We start from the raw sequence: 21,336 nt of genomic DNA, 5'->3' as shown, positions 1-21,336 counted from the left end.
TGAAGCTAACTAGCATGTCCTATATGCTCTGTAAATACTAATGTACAGATACCGAGATGGCACACCATGTACCTGTTTATTGCACTGTTTTATTGGATTCTATTAATATGTTGTACCGCTGTATTTTTATTGGATTCTATTATATGTTGTACCACTGTATTGCACATCGTCGCGGGCAAGACCAGCCGCATTTCATTGTATACCTGTATGCCGTGACAATTAAAACTCTTGAATCTTGAATCTTGAATCTTGAATATATGCATCGTTTGATATACTTTGTATATTATTTATATATATACACGGAATATCCCTTTACCTGCGTTCAGACCAGAGTAATATTCGCTCTCCTATTGGACAGCGCCCCCAGGCGCCAACGCGCAAGCCCCCAACGGCAAGTTCAAAGACAACTGCAGGCATGTCAGAACATGCCCAGAGTCAGCGTAGTAATACGAGACAAGGACTGAGGTTGGGACTAGATATTCACTTAAGTATATATATTGGCGCAGGTGTAAACAGCAGTACCTTACCTAAACCTTACCCACCTTCACCACGAGTCAACGTGCAGTGAAGTGAGCAACCTTGCGTCTAAATAGAGCATTGAGAACCGCGTGCGAATAGAATGTTAAAGTGTCAGAGTTTAATGAAGTAACGTTGAGTTCGACTTAATCTAATGTGAAGTCAATAGTCGATCATTTATTGTATATCGTGCGGCCACAGTTCTTCCGTGTGTAGCATTACCCATCGGTTCGTCGTGTCTTTAGCTAGTGCACTTAACCAGGCTGTGTGGCCTAAATACGTCGCCCACACCCGAGGAGTCCTAGGCGGGGAACCGTTGGACATGTACACAGGAGAATCGGCGCCGGCGATTGCAGAACCATTCCTGGTTGGATTATATTGATTTGGGACGTGACTACCGGAGAAGAGCATCGTTGATTTCCACTATCGTTTGGGATTTAACCTCGTGAGGATTACCACTCGGGCCTGCCTCGTGGACGGGGCTGGCTAGCTGTCATCAATGCTGTCGAGCATTTTGGATTACAACTACTGCTTTTGCTGCTGATCAAGGGAGTTTACAAGCACCGACTCCTGTACCTGGAGTCTCTTTATTCCTCGTTGACTCAGACGGAGTACCCGAACATTCCTCTAGCCTCCAGGCCTTACACCCCGGAGGGAACCCATTGTCTCCAGTTGGTACCGGTGTTGCCCTATATAATTGCTACTATACAACAGGTGGCGTCAGCTTAGACCCATCGTAGGATTCCTGCTATTCTTAGTGACTTATGCTCTTGACTGACTTTACGTATATTCTTCGCCATACAAGCGCGACCCTAATTCTCATTCTGTAACCTAACGTTGCCTAATAATAATAAATTACCCTCCAATAGTATTTCTGTGTCAATGCCGTGTTCTTGTGAGTGTTCACCATCTATATTTGATGTACTGTCTGGCCAGTAATTAAAGTACATAACTAGCAGTGGTTTAATCTATCACAATCTTTAATACAGTCAGGGTTTTGTAACCCCTCAGTTACAGCTAGATTATCGATAGTATATGTGTACTTATGCATGCTAGACAAATATAATCTCTCATTTCCTGATCGCACACACACACACGGGGGGCACAAACTGATATCTCTGTGAAAATAGATCCTCTGAGGGCCGACGATCCACTCCACTGGTCAAATTACTTACTCGTGAGTAGTACGTCCGTTGATAAAGAAAAGCAATGTCCACAGCCGCTCCAGTGCAAAGTAAAGATATCCAAATGGTTTATTTGCAAAGTCTCTTTACAGAAGTGGTCCTAAATCTACTTTCCCTAAATATTCCTGTCACTACTACAAATACTACTACAAGATACAAGTACTACTACAAGGTAAGAAAAAAAAAAAAAAAATTCCCAGTCTCCAAAATTACCGCCGACTCGATGAAAATTCCTTCGTAATGTGAAAGCCGTAAATCCACCTGCTGGTTCCTGGCTTCAGTCTATTGTTGAGTGCATCCTGTTCAGTCCTGTCGAAGATGCAAAACTGCCGTTCTGACAGAATGTCAGCTATAGAGACCCAAATGTTCTCGAATGTTCGGTTATGACATCATACGGTGACATCACGAAGGTTCCATAACTTTCTATCATGACGTCATACGGTGGTTCTAGAATTTTTTATGTTCTAGGAAGTACTATTATGACATCACCACAAACATTCCAGAATGTTCTACGTTCCAGAAAATAAATTGCTTACCTCAGATCAGATGTTCTCCAAAAAGATTATTCCAATTCCTGATCACCATTCCAAATATCGATCTCGTTTATTGATTCAGCGTTGGGTACTGTAAATATGTATTCCACGCGTTTTCCGGCTCGGCGATCACTTGGGTCTCTTCAGATGCCTCGCCGGAGAAGTAAAATGAGGAGGCTGGACCGCCCCCCAGTCTAATCCAATGGGGTGCAGTACCACCCGGAGAGACGATAGGGGGTGGTATTTTCCCAATGGAGCTCAGAGAGAGTCTGCAGCACTAGCGTGAGGCTCCATTGATGAAATATGAATTCAAATCGCTAATAAAAAAAAATACGACAAACAAACGCTATATAGCGTTGGTGGCATTCAACAGTCGGCATGAACTAACGACAAAACGCGTCCGTGGCACTCCAAGTGTTAATAAGCTAACGTGAGGGATTTGATGATCAGGGAAACGTTGAAAGAAGCAGATCACCATGGCCCTCCGTCCCAAACGCTGAACTGAACTTTTGCGAGTGGTATCTGCTCCGTCTTTGCACGCTATTCACTAAAGATATTGCGCGGATGAGATACTAGCGCAAACACGCCCATAGGTGTGCAATTTGCTTCCGATTCTGTCCAGCGCAGTTTGCTCGCGGCGCAGTCTGTTGTCAAATATCAGGAAGGGGAAGAAATACACTCAAAATGAGGGAGAGGGAACTAAGCTCTTAAATCCAATGCACACAGCGGGCGATTCTTGCCAGGCTGTTATCGCTTCCATGGTTATGAATGAGAGAAGCCCCACAGCGGGAGATTTTTGACCGACAATCGCGCAGCATGTTCACAATGAGGAAATAACATGACTTCTACTGGTGTATCATTTGTAATATTAATTAATTTATCAATACATTCATTGATCAATAACCTACATATTATTATTTATTACCATAATAATTACCAATTAAAATGGTAGTACAATCTTTAGTCTTTCTTGTCCCATCTTGACTACTGCCCAGCAATTTGGTCTAGCGCGTCGAAGCAAGAGCTTAGTCAACCCCAGCTCACTCAAAATAGAGCTGCCCGACTCACTCTTCACTGCTCTATAAGGAACAGTGTGGAGGGAATGCATGCTAGACTGTCGTGGATGAGGGTGGACCAGAGACTGGCATGCAGTGTGATTCGGTTTTTAAAGAACATGTGTACCTTGGGTAAACCCACTCAATTGTATTTCTATGCTTTTATCCACCAATGATAGACATGAAGTGTATACGACTGTCTCTTTAACAACTCCGGAGTGTGGGGAGAAGACGACTTTTGACCTAATCTTTTCCTTTTCTAGTGTGGGAGCAGTAGAGCCGTAGTGAGGTTATTTTCCCACTCCAGTGGAGACATAATAATAACACCGCCTAGCCAATGCTGTTTATTCATTTCTCCCTTTGAGCATATTTTGGTTTTACCTTTCTGTCATAGCTGGTTGTCTAATGTACGTCATTTCAATTGTGTATTTAATCTGTATCTGACCAGACCTCTTGGTCACTTTCTGGTCAGACGCTTGTGTGTCTCTCTATAAACTGATCATTTTCACTGTGGCCACAATGAATAAATCTATGTTTTTTTTTTTTTTTTTTTTTTTATAACTCGACTCAATGATTTACTGGGCTCATTGGATGTTCTTAGTAATTTCCACGACAATCCCATTACATATCATACGGACGGAAAACAAGGACAGTTTCAAAAAGAAAATGAAAGGAGCCATAATCCAGAAGAAAATCAATAAATGTCCTGCATGAGTGTAGCTGCAGCCATGTTATCCAAACTGTTTACTTTGTTTTTGTTTTAAAAGGTATGGTGAAATGGATTGACCTATGACCTTTTGTTTTTATTGATTATGTATGTGATATATGACTGATTTATACTGAATGTTTCATATTTGTATGTGTATATCTGTGAGGACCCCAGGAAGAATAGTCAACACGTCAATGATGACTAATGGGGATCCTAATAAACATAAACCATGCTATTTATGTTAATTATTAACTCATTGGAAGCCAGAGGTCGCTGTGGGCGTATGGCTGTGTGTGCCAGAGCCGTAATGAAATGGGGGTGCATGCCGATGTTTGCAGTGCTAAAACTATATTAAATATTATAGCTATGGATCTAATGATATAGTCGATTGTCATTGAGTTTCTTCCGGTCAATATGCAAAAAACTCAAAATGTTTTATCAATACATTCGCCGTTTTATACCGTGGTGTGTAATATCCCAGGAAACTCCGCCAAACAGCTTTTTACTGCATTTCACTATAAATCGTGCCATTCCTCGCCTGGATCAATAATCAATCTGAAATCAACGCTAGATTCGGTATTATGTTTCATCATGCATGCATGAAAGGGGGGGATGGGGGGCGCCCCTCCGTGCTTTGATCGCTACCAACGGAATACGTTACACACACACGCTCCGGATCGCATGAAGGAATTTTTGGATCAACGCAATATTGATACCATTTAGTCCTTACCTTGACCAGGATCTGTCCCGAAAAGAATATTCCAATTATCTGATCGCCATTCCAAGTACTGATGTCGACCATGTTTCCAACGTAATCCAGCCATGAACATGATCCAGGGGTCGGGGACCCTCGTCGATGCATCCGTTAGAACCGCTTGCCCTGCCGGAGTATTTTGACCCTGCCCGGCCCAGACACCAAGCCACATCGTTTCAAATGGAGTGCAATAGCGGCCGCAAGGCGTTAGGATGCGGTATTGGACTTTTGCAATCTCAGACCCATCCCCAGTGATAACACACAGCGGCCTGCATGTTTATGAATGTAAGTAGCGAATGAAAGAAATAACGATCCAATAACGAGTATACTCGTTGGCAGTATTCGATTGGCGGGCTATAACGAGTCAACTCGTCTTTGGCGGGGAATGAGTTAATGAACTAAGTTAGTTCGTCATTTATATGTGCTGCTTAACTCATTCACGGCCAGACCTGAGGTTTCTCTGGTTAACTCGCCAGCGGTTGAGCGCCAGACCCGAGATTTCTCGGGTTTTGATCCTTTGATATTTTTCCTCTGATCATCCGGATCATTCTAGCCATGCTAGCTAACGTTAATCAATAAAGATCCTCACTGCGATTGCAGATGGTTATGATAACTAACTAATCGCATTGAGGATCTTTATTGATTAACGTTAGCTAGCCAGCACATTTTGCATAGAATAAACTCGGCTAATGTTAACTTATATAGCTAGCGAACTATAATTCTAGTTAAAGCTAGCTAGCTAACTTTAATCAATAAAGATCCTCACTGCGATTGCCGATTGTTGTGATAACTAACGTTACGTGCTACAGTAGCTCCTATCAGTACTGTAGTCATGCCATTGATGCCAACATTCGTTGGACAAGCTATGCTAGCTCTCGTGACTAGTTTGTTGTTCTTCATTCCTGAATGTTGCTTCCGGTAAACTAGCGCAACGTCACCACTGACAGCAGCGCTGTGCTCCAATAGGAAGGCATTTGCATGCATAAATGAATAAATAAGAAAAATACAGTTTTTTTTCCCAAACGCAGTATAGTATCATTTCGAACACTCTAGTACCGCGGTACTATACTAATACCGGTATACCGTGCAACCCTACACCATTGTCTCCACAGCTATAATACTACAGAACACACTAGGGGTGGGAATCACCAGTTTCATCACGATACGATACGATATCGATTCTTTGGACAACGATACGATATTTTCCGATATCACAAAGTCTGCCACGATACGATACGATACAATACGATTCAGGTGCCTGCGATCGATATGAGACGATATTATATGCCCATTTAACACAATCAGTAACATTAAAAAAAAAAAAAAAAAAAAAAAAAAAAAAAAGCAATGGAAATATCATTTGACATTTTTATTTTTGATCTCTTCCAGACATTTAAATGAAAAACAATCTATTGTTTTTAATACAAATAGACCTCCTGTTCAGTTTTTGGTTCGTTTTTTTTTCTATTTTAATATCCTATCACAGCGCTGTATTTTGGCTGGAAAAGGCATATTGGGAGTCAGAAGGTGCAGTCCCCACCAGACTGGTGGACAAGCTGATCGAGCTGGGTCTGAGCTCCGCCCTGAGCGCCTGGGTACTGGACTTTCTGAGTGAAAGACCCCAGGCGGTCAAGGTGGGGGGTCAGACCTCCAACACCATCACCCTGAGCATCGGGTCCCCCCAGGGCTGTGTTCTGAGCCCCCTGCTGTACTCACTCTACACACACGATTGTGTGGCCAAGTTCAGCTCCAACTCCATAGTGAAGTTTGCAGACGACACGGTGGTGGTGGGGCTGATCTCGGACAACGACGAGAAGGCCTACCAGGAGGAGGTTGAGGTACTGGAACGCTGGTGCCAGGACAACAGCCTGCTCCTGAACATTGGTAAAACCAAGGAGCTGATCGTGGATTATAGGAGAGGACAGCAGGAGACACACACACCACTGATGATAAACGGGGCTACCGTGGACAGGGTGAGCAGCTTTAAGTACCTGGGGGTCCACATCTCAGAGGATCTGACATGGTCAATACACATAGACGCAGTCGTAAAAAAGGCGAAGCAGCGCCTCTACCACCTGAGACAGTTAAGGAAGTTCAGAGTATCAGGGAAGATACTCCAGTCCTTCTACTCCGGAGCTGTAGAGAGCATCTTGACTGGAAACATCACTGCCTGGTATGGAAACAGCACGGCACAGGACAAGAAGGCCCTACAGAGAGTGGTGCGCTCAGCCGAGCGCACCACGGGTATTGCACTACCTCCCCTGCAGGTTCTATACAACAAGAGGTGCAAATCCAGAGCCTGCAGAATAATGAAAGACCCTCACCACCCCCAATAACAGCCTGTTCCAGCTGCTGAGGTCAGGCAGACGCCTGCAAACCCCAGCTACTAGGACAGAGAGGCTTCGGCTCAGCTTCTTCCCCCAGGCCATCAGAGCCTTGAACAATGAACACTGAGTGCCACAGAACACTGAACTCTCCACACACAAGCACACATGAGCACACACACGACACGCACACTGTGCACGCTCGCACACTAGCAGCCACTTTAACATGAGCAGGCACACACTCATGCTGCACACGCCCACACTTAGGGCCACAAAGGAAAGGTCACTTTAAAAATAGTATAGCAACAGTAACAGTGTATTGCACTACCAAAGGACCTAACATGTCCTACATGCTCTGTAAATAACTATGTACCGATACCGAGATGTCCCACTATATTACCTGTCTATTGCACAATGTTGTTCTTGTTTTTATTGGATTCTATTATATGTTGTACTACTGTATTGCACATCGTTGCGGGCAAGACCACCCGCATTTCATTGTATACTTGTATGCCGTGACAAATAAAACTCTTGACTATCCTGTTAGTGGGGCTATCTCGAGAATGCAGTAACCCCCCCTCCTTCCCAGTCCCTAGTGGACCTCTGCTGTTCTCTCTATCGCTCTATCAGCTTAGCTTAGTTAGCTCACGCTAACGCAACGTTAATTTCGGTATTTAGCGCGACGTGGGCATAAAGGAATGGCGAGGATGGAAAGCATGTTAGATGCATTTGACCCCTTGTGGGGAAAAAAACAACAGGCACTTATTTCGGGGGAAATAGGCGGACTCTGAAGCAATGCTGTCTAACGTCTACACACGCTGAGCTGCGCTGAGCTACTGTTGTTGCAGCCGGGCGGGCGGATATGCTCACGAGGGGATTTTCAAAATAAGAGTATCGCAATATGAATCGATTTTTTTTACGTTGCATCGATCCTATTTGATAATTGATAATAGATCGATATATCGATCTGGATCGATCCCACCCCTAGAACACACACAGCTTTGCAAATATAGTGAAACACCGCGGAAATGACTATCAAGCTGGCCATCTAGCGGTAGAGATGACCGCTAAGCGTGGCGCTCAAAGTGTTAATATAGCCTACATAAACAACTCTGTCTATTTATCGATACTCCCATCAATCGACAATCATGACGTTGCATTACTGCCAATTGCATTACACGTTGCATTCAGCACGCCTTTCAGGTTAACTGGTGAAATTTTTTTTTAAGTGTTAATGTTAGCAAGCTATAATCTCCAGACATGTTTTGGCCATGTTTTGGCCAAACGTCTAATCTAACAAATTTTGTTTGCTCATAAAATGCTTAAAATGTTAAATGTGATTTCTCGTTAGTTCATGCCAACCGTTGAGTGCCAGCCGACGAGAGATCTAGTTTTTAATCGTTATTTTTTAAATGATCGATTTTGATTAATTTTCCATCAATCTAGCCTCACGTTACCAGTGGGGATCTGTCTGAACTCAAACAGGGAAAATACCGCCCCCTATCGTCTCTCCGGATGGTACTGCATCCATTTGGATTGGATTGAATGAAACGCATGGAGAAAAAAAAGTCCTGCTTCCACATTTTACTTGTCAGACAAGTAACCGGAGACGATCCAAGTCATTGCCCACCACCAGAACAGCGGAGAATATGTGTTTCCAGTACCCAGCGTTGGATCAATAAACGCGATCGATATTTGGAATGGCGATCAGGAATTGGAATAATCTTTTTGGAGAACATCTGATCTGAGGTAAGGAATCTATTTTACCAGTCTTGGGATAATCAGAGCTATTTTCACCTATATATCAACGTGGGCCATATGTGTGTGTGTGTGTGTGTGTGTGTGTGTGCTGATCAGGAAATAAGATAATCGATTTTTCAGCCCGCTTCTATAGCGTGCATAAGTACACATATACTATCGATAATCTAGCGTTTATTTGAAAACGATTCATAAATAGGCCGAAAAATGACAACGTGTTTTGTGTATTCCAGTGTATTCCAGTAAAGGGCGTTTATCACAGAATCTTTATATATTTTTTTCGGAAACTTTCAAAAAACTAGCGTTTTTCAAAATGGTATAAAGCGGAAATGAACAGATTAAAAAACAATCCGTTGGCGGTCAGGTGGCGTAGCGGAGATTGCGTTCGTCACCAACGCTGGAGACGCTGGGTTCGCGTGTTCGGGGGGGTGGGGAAAGCTGGCGGGTGGGTCCTGGGCGTTGTGGACAGCGACCCCTACAGTTCGGTCGGGGCGCCTGCACAGCGAGGGTAGGATCTGGAGAGAGGTAGTGCGGCCTCCCACACGTTACACTCTCCCGGTGAGAATCTGCGCGGCCAGGCTGGCTGCCGGCAGGCTGCACATGTGTCGGAGGAAAGCATGTGACAGTCTCCGGCCTCTCGGACCAACAGTAGGGGAAAGTGCGCAACAACCAGGAAGGAGGTTGGGAATTGGCATAACGACTAACAGTGGGATGGGAGAAAAATCGGAAAAAAGAGGGGGAAAAATTATCCGTTTCGACAATGTTGACTGCAAACAAGTCATTGATAAGCGACGGCCATATTAGACACAGCCATAATTTAAGATATAGTTTATGCGTTCGCAAATATGAGAGCTCTGTCATTGAAGTGGGTGGTGGCACGCAACAGGGTTCCGGGGCACCGCATGGCCGGCACGGAAAGTGTTAATGTATAGCGACGTGCACGGGGACCGACCGCCTGCAGACCGACCGTCAGAATGTTCATCTGGGATCAATAAATAATAATGAGTTTCTTTATTCATTTTCGTTGTATTGTGCTTGTGCTGCACGATGACATACATAATCACATGTCCAATCTAATTGTTCTATTCATGCAAATATTTGAAGCATTTTTTTGTGAGGTGACTAACCTCTCAAGCACTCATTGCTTTGTTCACCCACTCATTTGTCATGTTATTCAATATAACTTCATCTATCAGTAGTGCTGAATTTCTCAATTCTCCGCTTGAAATAATTAAACAAAATGTCCAATCTAACAAATTTAGTTTGCTCATAATAGCCTACTGCTGAATAACACGGACAAATAAATTATAAATTATTTTGTGCAGACCGAAGTTAGGCACTGTGCCAGTGAGAATTATTTTAAATTCTTTGTGAATTCACCCCTCTAACTTTAAGAATTTACTTAGTAGTTACAAGAAGAAGGAAATGCAGTTACCGTCACCGTCATGATTTCTGATTGGCAGACGCGCTGCCCGCCCCGCCCTGATGAAAGTCAACGGGTAGTAAACTTTTCAGAGCGGCAGGTTTTGGAGGGTTTGCCGTGGTGGCCAGGCTCCTCTCCCAGGGTTTGGACTAGGGATGTCCCGATCCGATCACGTGATCGGAATCGGCGTCGATCACGTGCTTTTCAGAGGATCGGCGATCGGGAAAAAATAATAATAAAAATCGGCAGTCAAAAAAAGAAAAATTTTATTCAACAAACATGACCATGTCCACGTCTTAAACTCATACGGAGGCCTTAGTTTTGGTTTTAAATTACATATAATATATCATCATTAATGTATTTATTGTCACACAGAGCAGAATAATTATCCACAACAAACACATTCCCCTTTAATTTTCACCGTTGCAACAAACATTCCCTTTAATTTAGACGCTACACGCTACACGCGACCACATTGAATTGATCACAACAACAACACGTCGCTCCCGAAACACGGTTAATATCCACTGACTTGAGCAGCTAGACTTAATGTCAGAGGTTTGGAACTAAGCATTTTAAAATATAAAGTCAAGCCAGTTGCAATGTTTGCAAGGAGGAGATTCCGCGTGGAGGAAAAACTCATGAAGCAGCAGGCTGGAGGCGAAGTTTTCAGACTAAGGATAACGTTACGTGACTGAGGATGATCGTCGCCGTTTCAGACCAGAATGGACCATTACGTAAGTCGAACACTGAATGTATACTAATGTGCAAACATATATTGAAACTTTTAATATTTCTCATATGAAGCAGAAGCACATTTCTCAGGGTGAATGTAATAACAAAAGCCTCCGCTCTCGCGCCCCGGACTATTATACTAGGCAACTATTATACTGGGCTTGTCTCGCTCTGCCAGTTTCTGACAAAAATGCGTCAAAATTGATTACTAATGTGAAAGATCGGATCGGAAACGATCGGATCGATAGATATTTAAAATCACATGCTCGGGATCGGATCGGAAGCAAAAAAAGGCGATCGGGACATCCCTAGTTTGGACCGCCAGGACATTGCAAAATGAAATGCAAGGACTTTCAAGTACTTTTCCAAGCACTATTTTGCATTTAAAAAAGCACACAATTCAATTTTAAATGTTTTTTTTTGTTAACAAAAAATGTTATGCAATATTTATGGCTTAAAACCAATTTCCGACTATTAGTTACACTATAGATTTACATTAAAAAATATATTTCTTGATTCAGAAATTTTTTATCATGGATGAACAAAACTTTCAATGTGAATGGTTGATTTGAATTACAAGGACTTTTTAAGCACATTGTTAAATTTGCGGTTTTCAAGGAATTCCAGGCCTTGAATTTATTTGTCAAAAATCAATACTTTAAGCACTTCCAAGGACCCTGTTCCCCCCTGTTCCCCGTAGCGTAGGACCCTGCTCCCCCCTGTTCCCCGTAGCGTATGACCCTGTTCCCCCCTGTTCCCCGTAGCGTAGGACCCTGCTCCCCCCTGTTCCCCGTAGCGTAGGACCCTGCTCCCCCCTGTTCCCCGTAGCGTGGGACCCTGTTCCCCCCTGTTCCCCGTAGCGTAGGACCCTGCTCCCCCCTGTTCCCCGTAGCGTGGGACCCTGTTCCCCCCTGTTCCCCGTAGTGTAGGACCCTGCTCCCCCCTGTTCCCCGTAGTGTAGGACCCTGTTCCCCCCTGTTCCCCGTAGCGTAGGACCCTGTTCCCCCCTGTTCCCCATAGCGTATGACCCTGTTCCCCCCTGTTCCCCGTAGCGTAGGACCCTGTTCCCCCCTGTTCCCCGTAGCGTAGGACCCTGCTCCCCCCTGTTCCCCGTAGCGTGGGACCCTGTTCCCCCCTGTTCCCCGTAGCGTAGGACCCTGTTCCCCCCCTGTTCCCCGTAGCGTTGGACCCTGTTCCCCCCTCTTCCCCGTAGCGTGGGACCCTGCTCCCCCCTGTTCCCCGTAGTGTAGGACCCTGTTCCCCCCCTGTTCCCCGTAGCGTTGGACCCTGCTCCCCTGTTCCCCGTAGCGTAGGACCCTGTTCCCCCCTGTTCCCCGTAGCGTTGGACCCTGTTCCCCCCTGTTCCCCGTAGCGTTGGACCCTGCTCCCCTGTTCCCCGTAGTGTAGGACCCTGTTCCCCCCTGTTCGCCGTAGCGTTGGACCCTGCTCCCCTGTTCCCCGTAGCGTAGGACCCTGTTCTCCCCTGTTCCCCGTAGCGTTGGACCCTGCTCCCCTGTTCCCCGTAGCGTAGGACCCTGTTCCCCCCTGTTCCCCGTAGCGTAGGACCCTGTTCCCCCCTGTTCCCCGTAGCGTAGGACCCTGTTCCCCCCTGTTCCCCGTAGAGTAGGACCCTGTTCCCCCCTGTTCCCCGTAGAGTAGGACCCTGTTCCCCCCTGTTCCCCGTAGTGTAGGACCCTGTTCCCCCCTGTTCCCCGTAGCGTAGGACCCTGTTCCCCCCTGTTCCCCGTAGTGTAGGACCCTGTTCCCCCCTGTTCCCCGTAGCGTATGACCCTGTTCCCCCCTGTTCCCCGTAGCGTAGGACCCTGTTCCCCCGTAGCGTAGGACCCTGTTCTCCCCTGTTCCCCGTAGTGTAGGACCCTGTTCCCCCCTGTTCCCCGTAGCGTAGGACCCTGTTCCCCCCTGTTCCCCGTAGCCTAGGACCCTGTTCCCCCCTGTTCCCCGTAGCGTAGGACCCTGCTCCCCCCCGTTCCCCGTAGCGTAGGACCCTGTTCCCCCGTTCCCCGTAGCGTGGGACCCCGTTCCCCCCTGTTCCCCGTAGCGTAGGACCCTGTTCCCCCGTTCCCCGTAGCGTGGGACCCTGTTCCCCCCTGTTCCCCGTAGCGTAGGACCCTGTTCCCCCGTTCCCCGTAGCGTAGGACCCTGCTCCCCCCTGTTCCCCGTAGTGTAGGACCCTGTTCCCCGTAGTGTAGGACCCTGTTCCCCCCTGTTCCCCGTAACGTATGACCCTGTTCCCCCCTGTTCCCCCCTGTTCCCCGTAGCGTAGGACCCTGTTCCCCCCTGTTCCCCGTAGCGTAGGACCCTGCTCCCCCGTTCCCCGTAGCGCAGGACCCTGTTCCCCCCTGTTCCCCGTAGCGTATGACCCTGTTCCCCCGTTCCCCGTAGCGTGGGACCCTGTTCCCCCCTGTTCCCCGTAGCGTGGGACCCCGTTCCCCCCTGTTCCCCGTAGCGTAGGACCCTGTTCCCCCGTTCCCCGTAGCGTAGGACCCTGCTCCCCCCTGTTCCCCGTAGTGTAGGACCCTGTTCCCCCCTGTTCCCCGTAGTGTAGGACCCTGTTCCCCCCTGTTCCCCGTAGAGTAGGACCCTGTTCCCCCCTGCTCCCTGTAGCGTAGGACCCTGTTCTCCTCCTGTTCCCCGTAGCGTAGGACCCTGTTCCCCCCTGTTCCCCGTAGAGTAGGACCCTGTTCCCCCCTGCTCCCTGTAGCGTAGGACCCTGTTCCCCCCTGTTCCCCGTAGCGTGGGACCCTGTTCCCCCCTGTTCCCCGTAGCGTAGGACCCTGTTCCCCCCTGTTCCCCGTAGCGTAGGACCCTGTTCCCCCCTGTTCCCCGTAGCGCAGGACCCTGTTCCCCCCTGTTCCCCGTAGCGTAGGACCCTGTTCCCCCCTGTTCCCCGTAGCGCAGGACCCTGTTCCCCCCTGTTTCCCGTAGCGTAGACGCATTAGGCAATGGTCTCAAATCTCCCCACTTCGCCGCCGCTCACAGCCGTCTGTGAGAATTCGGCGTTAGACGATACATACTTTTAGGCTCTTCAGAAGAAGAGGGACTAGAGTGCAAGGGTCAGCCCTTTGCGACGCCATTGAAGCAGGCGGGGGGGCGGTTCAGTGACCCGCTCAGAGACACTTCCAACAGGGACGAAAACATGACGGGGGTCGAACCTTCGACTTAAAGGGGAAGGGCCTCTTCCAGCCGCCAGACCACCCGGCTGCCATGACGACGGTGTGAAAGACTGTTAACACTCATCTTTAATCAGGTGGGGGTGGGGGGGGGGGGCTGATTTAAGTATACTTGTTGAAATACAAACAAACTAGCAAATTTAAACGATTTAGTGTAAACTGACCGCGCCATCAAAGACCAAAATCCTAACCTAACATAAAACATACGTCTCACAGCCAGCAGCACCAGCTCCTCCCTCTGTTCCCCTTCTCGGTTCTGTTCTGTTTGAGACAGCCATTGGGTGTGTATATATATATTTAATGGTTGACAGAATATATCCATCTCACTTCCAAAATCACTTTTCAACCGTGGAGCCACAGCACCAACGCCTCACGTCTACCATTGACAGCCTAATGGAATGTTTCAATTACAGGCCGTCTCGCTCAAACTGACTGAAGTGCACGGCAGGTGGACCTGTACAGAGCTGGAAACTGTTTCTATATAAAGCCATACTTGGGAGATTGCCCAATTTATCTCACTTCTTTGTTGGCGTGGACACCTGGACCCCTATGGTACACGTTCCAGTGACCGGCTCGCACTTAAAGAACCAAGAGTTTGTACTGAACTTGGGAAATCTGCTTTTAGCTTCTGTGTGCGCCTGACACGTCATACAACAAACTGTAAAACTCAATACTTTGGTATCCTTTGCTCAGTTTAAATCCTTAATCACCAACCAGTCCACCATAACATTGTTTTAATTGATTATATAAACTATTATGATTGCACTTATTATTGTATATTGTATTTTTTTTATTGTATTTATCATGTATTTATTATTATGTTTCCATGATCGACATCATTGAAAAAGAGGGCGTGCCCTCAATGCATTTTCAAGTTGAACTAAATGGATATTCTTGTCAAATCTGGTCCACTCGTCCTCAATGGGTGCCAAGCATAGCTTGTTACAGTTAACCCTTTCACTGCCACACGACAGAAGGTTAGCCCTTTACTATCACACAACCGACGGCGATGCTCCATCATTAGCATCATTAGCTCCGAAAATGCGGAGCTAATGATGGAGCATCGCCGTCGGTTGTGTGATAGTAAAGGGCTAACCTTCTGTATTGTCACAGTGAAAGGGTTAACCGGCTGTCGTGTGGCAGTGAAAGGGTTAAAAGATTCTGCACAGAATCCACTACACCGACGGCAGGTTAGCAAAGACCCATCCCAACGTTTAGTGATGCCTTTCACTACCGCACTACCAAATGGTTAACCCTTTCACTAATCACTACCACACTACACAGAAGGTTAACCCTTTACTATCACACTACAGACGGACGGTTAACCGTCTGTAGTGCGATAGTAAAGGGGCAACCTTCTGTGTAGTGTGGTAGTGAAAGGGTTAACCCTTTGTCGTGTGGCAGTGAAAGGGTAAACCTTCTGTAGTGTGGTAGTGAAAAGGTTAATAGGTGTAAACACTTCACCCGCTAACCTCATGCATGTGTTACGGTCCCGTCTCTCAGGCCGCTAAACTACTGGACACAGAGATTTGAAACCTTGCAGGATGCTGCAACATGGCAGTCAAAACCCATTCACAGCAATATTTGGCATTCCACCTAAAGCAAACTTTCCCATACTAAAGGCAAAGGGTTCTGGCTTTCACAACTTTATTGGCCCGACGTCTCATCCTTTTAAAGTGGAAACATGTTTCACCCCCCCCCCCCACACGCACATGGTAGATGGATCAAAGAGGTTCTAGAGAGTGCATCAAACTTGAGAAAATGTGATTCTCCTTGAAACCCTTTAATAAGACATGGAGACCTTTTTTGAGACTGCATAATAACGTAATGGTCTTGTGTTAAGTTAACGGGCTTCGCTTCACATCAAATGGCTTCAACGGCAGGCCGTGGAGGTGCAGCGTAACATAACATGCGTAACATTACAAAGAATTGTTGCCGACTAATTAGTAAATTAGTCGCTGCAGCCCTATTAGTTACCATTTCTGTAATCATATTACTGATCCCGTAACCCTGTATATGTACTCTTACTTTTATAGCTGTGTGTGTGCGTTTGTTGAGCTTCCATGTTAGGCTGAGGAGGGGAAGGGCCATTAAGACAGGCTTTACTGATGGCACAGCATACAGTCCTTTCATCTGGCCGGGGTTATGGCTTTGTGCCCCCGAGAGGAGAGAGCAACAACACTGTACCGCCCGTCAGATCAAACGCAGCTGTGTGTGTGTGGCGCGCATGTGTGCGTATTTGTGTGTGTAGGGGCGGTAGACTCTCACTTAAAAAAAAAATCAACTTTCATCACAGCAGTTGATTGTGAGGGGAGGAGTGTGTGTGTGTGTGTGTGTGTGTGTGTGTGTGTGTGTGTGTGTGTGTGTGTGTGTGTGTGTGTGTGTGTGTGTGTGTGTGTGTGTGGAGTATGCGGTTCTGGAAAGTGCACATTAGGAGGCGAGGTAGGGGGAGAGAGAGAGAGGGGGGGAGAGAGATAGAGAGGAGAGAGAGAGAAAGAGGGAGGGAGAGAGAGAGAGAGAGAGAGAGAGAGAGAGAGAGAGAGAGAGAGAGAGAGAGAGAGAGAGAGAGAGAGAGAGAGAGAGAGAGAGATGGATAGAGGGCTGTGTGTGTGTACATGTGTGTGTGTGTGTTGTCTATCTATCCTCTGATCTCTTGGCGTATAAAAGCGTGCGGTCGTGTTGAAAAGGTCGTGTTGAGTGTTGCCTGGGGCGGTGAAAAAAGATGATCCAGTGAGTATACAACAAATATTTACATATTTACAAAGAGAAGCAACATGGAACAACCTCGGGGGGCATCGTTCAAGTCGCATCCAAGTGGATCCGGGTCGTACTGTACGGGTACGGAAGGCCGCGGACGACTATATAAAAAAAACTCTAGTCTTTCACTCACAAGTGAAAACAGCTGAAAAATAAGCCATCGACCCAATTTCAGTTTTGGCTTTGCAGGAAAAGTGCTGTCAACTTCCTCTGGAATTCTTAATTTTTTATCCACTTTTTCTCCTCTTTTCTATTTTTCTCCCATCCCAATTCCACGGTGCCAATTCTTCCCTCCCCTGTCTTGAACGTTGCTCGCATATGCCCCCCACTGGCCGGTTGTAGGGAGGATAGAAGCCTTGCATCACGTGTCCCCTCCGGTACACAAGGAGGCAGCCCGTCACATCTTTTCACCTGCCAGCACGGACTCTCATTGGCGAGGTGTAACGTGTGGGAGGCTCACACTACCCCCGCCATCTCCTGTCTCTGCTGTGCAGGCGTCCCCCAACCGACCTGTAGGAGTCGCTGTCCACAACGTCCAGATTACCACCCATCGACTTCCACCCGCTAACTCTGCCAATTGAGTTAGTATGACGGCTGGCCCAAGCCGGAGGCAACGGCGACAGCCGGAGTCGAACCCGTGGCTCTTGCTTTGGTGACGAGCGCAATGTCCGCTGCGCCACCCAGACGCCCTTTTCTCTCTGGAATTCTAAATTGTTGTTTAAGCCAAGCAAGTAGAAACGCAAAAGACAAACGTTTTGTTATTTTGACCTCTAGAAATGTTTGCGGCCTTCACAAAAACGATTCAGTCCACGTGGTCAAAACACATATCCCATACTATAGGGAGTTGATCTGGCTTAAGAGGCCCAGATTCTATGATAAAAGTTAAGAGTCGAGGACCCCTAAGGCGGTCTGTCTGGGTGGCCACAGTGAGACATAGAGCCCCCGGGCCCAGCCGTAAGCCCAGCCGGGCACTTTGACTCTTGTTTAAACTGCTATAACCCGCAGGGACATATCCATCACCGAAAGCACGTATGCTGCCTTTCGTAAGCAGACCGGATAAACCAAGCACCAAAAATCGAGACGTATTATTATTATAATACTATAATATTAGTGTAGCCTAATCTTTTATCTGCAACTGTGAAGAAAAACCCCATTGGTTTAAACGGAATGAATAGACGCATACAAAAAATAAAAATAAAATAGATCATTCGAATGTTGATTTAGAATTTGAACGGCGGGGCGGCTACGTGGCGTAGTGGGCAAGGCGCTCGCCACGAATGCGGAGACGCTGGGCTCGCCTGTTCGAGCCCAGCGCTCCACATTGCTTTCAGTTTAGCTGGTCGTTCATACTAATACACATTGGCCATATTAGGGGGTGGGAAACTGATGGGTGGGGATCGGGGGCGTTGTGGACAGCGACTCCTACAGGTCGGTTGGTGCGCCTGCGCAGTAGAATCAGGTGTTGGGGGCAGCGTGAGCCTCCCACGCGTTACTCCTCGCCACTGAGAGATCGAGCTGCGCAGGTGAAAAGATGCGACTGCTGTTACCTCAAGTACCGGAGGGGACTTGTGCTATGTATGACTTAGTCCACATTGCAGCCGGCTTGTGGGAGGCAAGAAACAGCGTTCGTGACAGGGGAGGGTTGAATTGGATGATACGAAAATTGGGATGGGAGAAAATATAGAAAACGTGAGAAAAAGTGGATAAAAAAAAGAATTCGAACGGCGATGTTATGAATTATCTATTCGGTACGGCACTACACGAAATATTTCAGACTTGGGCGAGAAGGCTTGTGGAGAAGAAGGAGAAGAAGCACATTCCTTTCTCCGGTGTGAGGACCTATCCTGTACCCCCCCCACACACACACACACACCACCCCGCTGTGATTGAAGTCTGCTTACACCGCAGGTCAAGGCACGGCCCCCCCGCTCCCTTTCATGCACCACGTGAAGGCCACTTTAAAGAGCCATTAACATACTTCAATGGGACTAAACACTTCTGAGAGGTAAGAGAGAGAGAACTGCAATTTAAAGACTTCCAGATGATGCGTTCAGATGTACAGTGACAGAGGTCGAGACCATGGTATACCTTAAGAAGAAGAAAATCACTGTGGTCGTGGGAACGCGTTGTAACCCGTACTTTGCTGGTGGTGGGATGGGGGGGGGGGGCGTGTCTTTAATTTTCTAATACATACATCATTCATTCAAGGCTTATTCAGGTCTTGCTCGAAAAAAAAGAGATATTTGATCTCAAGTGACTACCTGGTCAAATAAAGGTTAAATAAATTTAATCTGGATGATCATTCAGAGCAAGCTGTCATTTACAGTGATGTCGAGAAAATATATCACACAATATAAAAAGTGCAACAACAAAGAAAACGATTTAACCAATTGGAACAATTAAATTCAAATAATTGTAATAATACTAAAATCTGAATTATTGGGTATCAAAGATCTAAACTGACCAATGGATACCAGTGTACTGAGTTTCAGAGTGGATAGTAAGATGTTCCACGTGCCAGAGAAGCTAAAAGCGGACTTCCCATGCTCAGTGTTAACTTTAGGTACCTGTAAAATCCACAGGACCAGTTTAACAGTGTGGAGATATAAGATGGAAGGTCACCAATAATGGCCTTGTATACGAACAGTATTGTCCTCGATGCTTTGTTCACTGAAGCAGTGCCCATTCAACTCCAAAAATGCATGGGCATTCAATCGGATATTCTGCCAGTGTTTGTAAGTTCCTCAAAAGTATATTTTGGGGTGGACTCTCAAGCCTAGTTCAGGGAATGTTGCTCAATAACTTACTACAGGGTTCCCACAGACATTGTAAAATGAAATTCAAGGACTTTAAGTATGTTTCCAAGCACTATTTTTCATTTTCAAGGATGTCACTCAAAGGATACAATTCATTTTTAAATGCTGTTTTTTTAAGCATCTTCTTGGCCTGCTTGCCAGCTAGAGCATCACACGCCAATAAATGAGGAAAAGCAGTTGGAGCACGCGAAACAGCGACTCGTCAGATTTGATTAAAACAGAACAAAAAAAGCGGAACAAAACATTCAACGAAGGGTTGATTTGAATTTCAAGGACTTGTTAAGCACCTTGTTAAAAAATGGGAATTCCAGGCCTCGACTTAAAAAAAAATAATAAAAAAATTAAGCACTTTAACACATTGTCTGCCATGCATTGTACCCATCCTTATGCCCAGTCTGCCAGTGCTGTAACCCTATGGAGATGTTTACCTTCTTTGCAGGGCTATAACCTTTTAAATATTATAGCTATATTGACATTACTATGGCCCATTCAACATCGGGTATCTATCGTTCCGGATGTGGGAACGTTATATTTTTTCATTCATACATTGTCGTGTTAGTACCGTCGAGAATATAAGTATGTTTAAGATTTTCTGCAGTAATTCCTAAAAAGCGAGTTATAGGCCCTGCCCCTGACTCATATGATAGAGTATCGATTGGCGTTTCTTTCCTATACACGCTATATTAAAAAAATTAAAATGTATATGATCGGTATATATTATGCTTTATCATGCGTGAAGGAAAGGTGGGGGGGGGGGGGGGGTCGTTTATAATTCCTTGATAGTCAGATAGTCAGATAGTAACGGCTTTATTTAGTATGGGTTGATATGTTGATCAGATGGATTGCCGTGAAATGAATAAACAATCGGGCTGAAAATAACGTTATATTCCTCTTACCGTTCGCCGATGAGACTGGAGGGAAAATATTCCAATTATTTGACGTCGATCTGCTAGATCCATTTCCCGTTAGTATGACGCAATAAACGCAGAAATCATATTGATTATTGCGTTTCGAAAGCGATCCCATGCACTCGAGTGTGTATCTGATACACGTTACAATATATTACTGCCGGAGGAATTTCCTCGATGCACCGAGCGCCACTTCCGGTTTGGCTTGGCGTGTAACTCGCCCAACATCCACCAGGCGGCGGTATTGAGGTGTTGCAATATCAGACAGGGTCCAGCTGCAGTCCCGGAGGGAGGCTGGATGAATTATGAATGCCATGGCGAAAAAATTTAATATTGATCCCAAAAACGTGTTTATTCGTTGTTGGCGCACAGCGCATGGCGGGCAACAACGAATTATCACGTTTTTGGCGCACAATGTGTTAAGGACCTTGTGCGAACCCGGAGTACGCTCTCAGTCCATTCTACAGGCTAATTTAGAAAACTGGTCTTCAATCAGTCTCTCCTATTCTAACAAGGACGCACACATTTCATAAACGCGAATGCCCGTCTCTCTCCTCCAAACCATATAAGCAAAACACAACTCAACTGAGTAACTTAAAATACTTCTCCAACGTAGCTACGGTAATTCTAACATAGCTACAGTATAGACACGGCTCAGAATGTTCAGTAACTT

At 46.2% G+C, this 21,336-nt stretch overlaps 1 protein-coding gene across 5 annotated transcripts in view; it reads right to left on the bottom strand.

Moving 5' to 3' along the window:
* Positions 1 to 21,336, bottom strand: part of pphln1 (periphilin 1) — a 111,050-nt gene that overhangs the window by 24,822 nt on the left and 64,892 nt on the right. The gene's annotated exons all lie outside the window — the stretch shown is intronic.

This window comes from Notolepis coatsorum (assembly GCF_963971535.1).
Source record: "Notolepis coatsorum genome assembly, chromosome: 15".
NCBI classification, from domain to species: Eukaryota; Metazoa; Chordata; class Actinopteri; order Aulopiformes; family Paralepididae; genus Notolepis; species Notolepis coatsorum.
The sequence above is the reverse complement of the archived record's forward strand: the minus strand, read 5'-3'. Positions and strand labels throughout refer to the sequence as shown.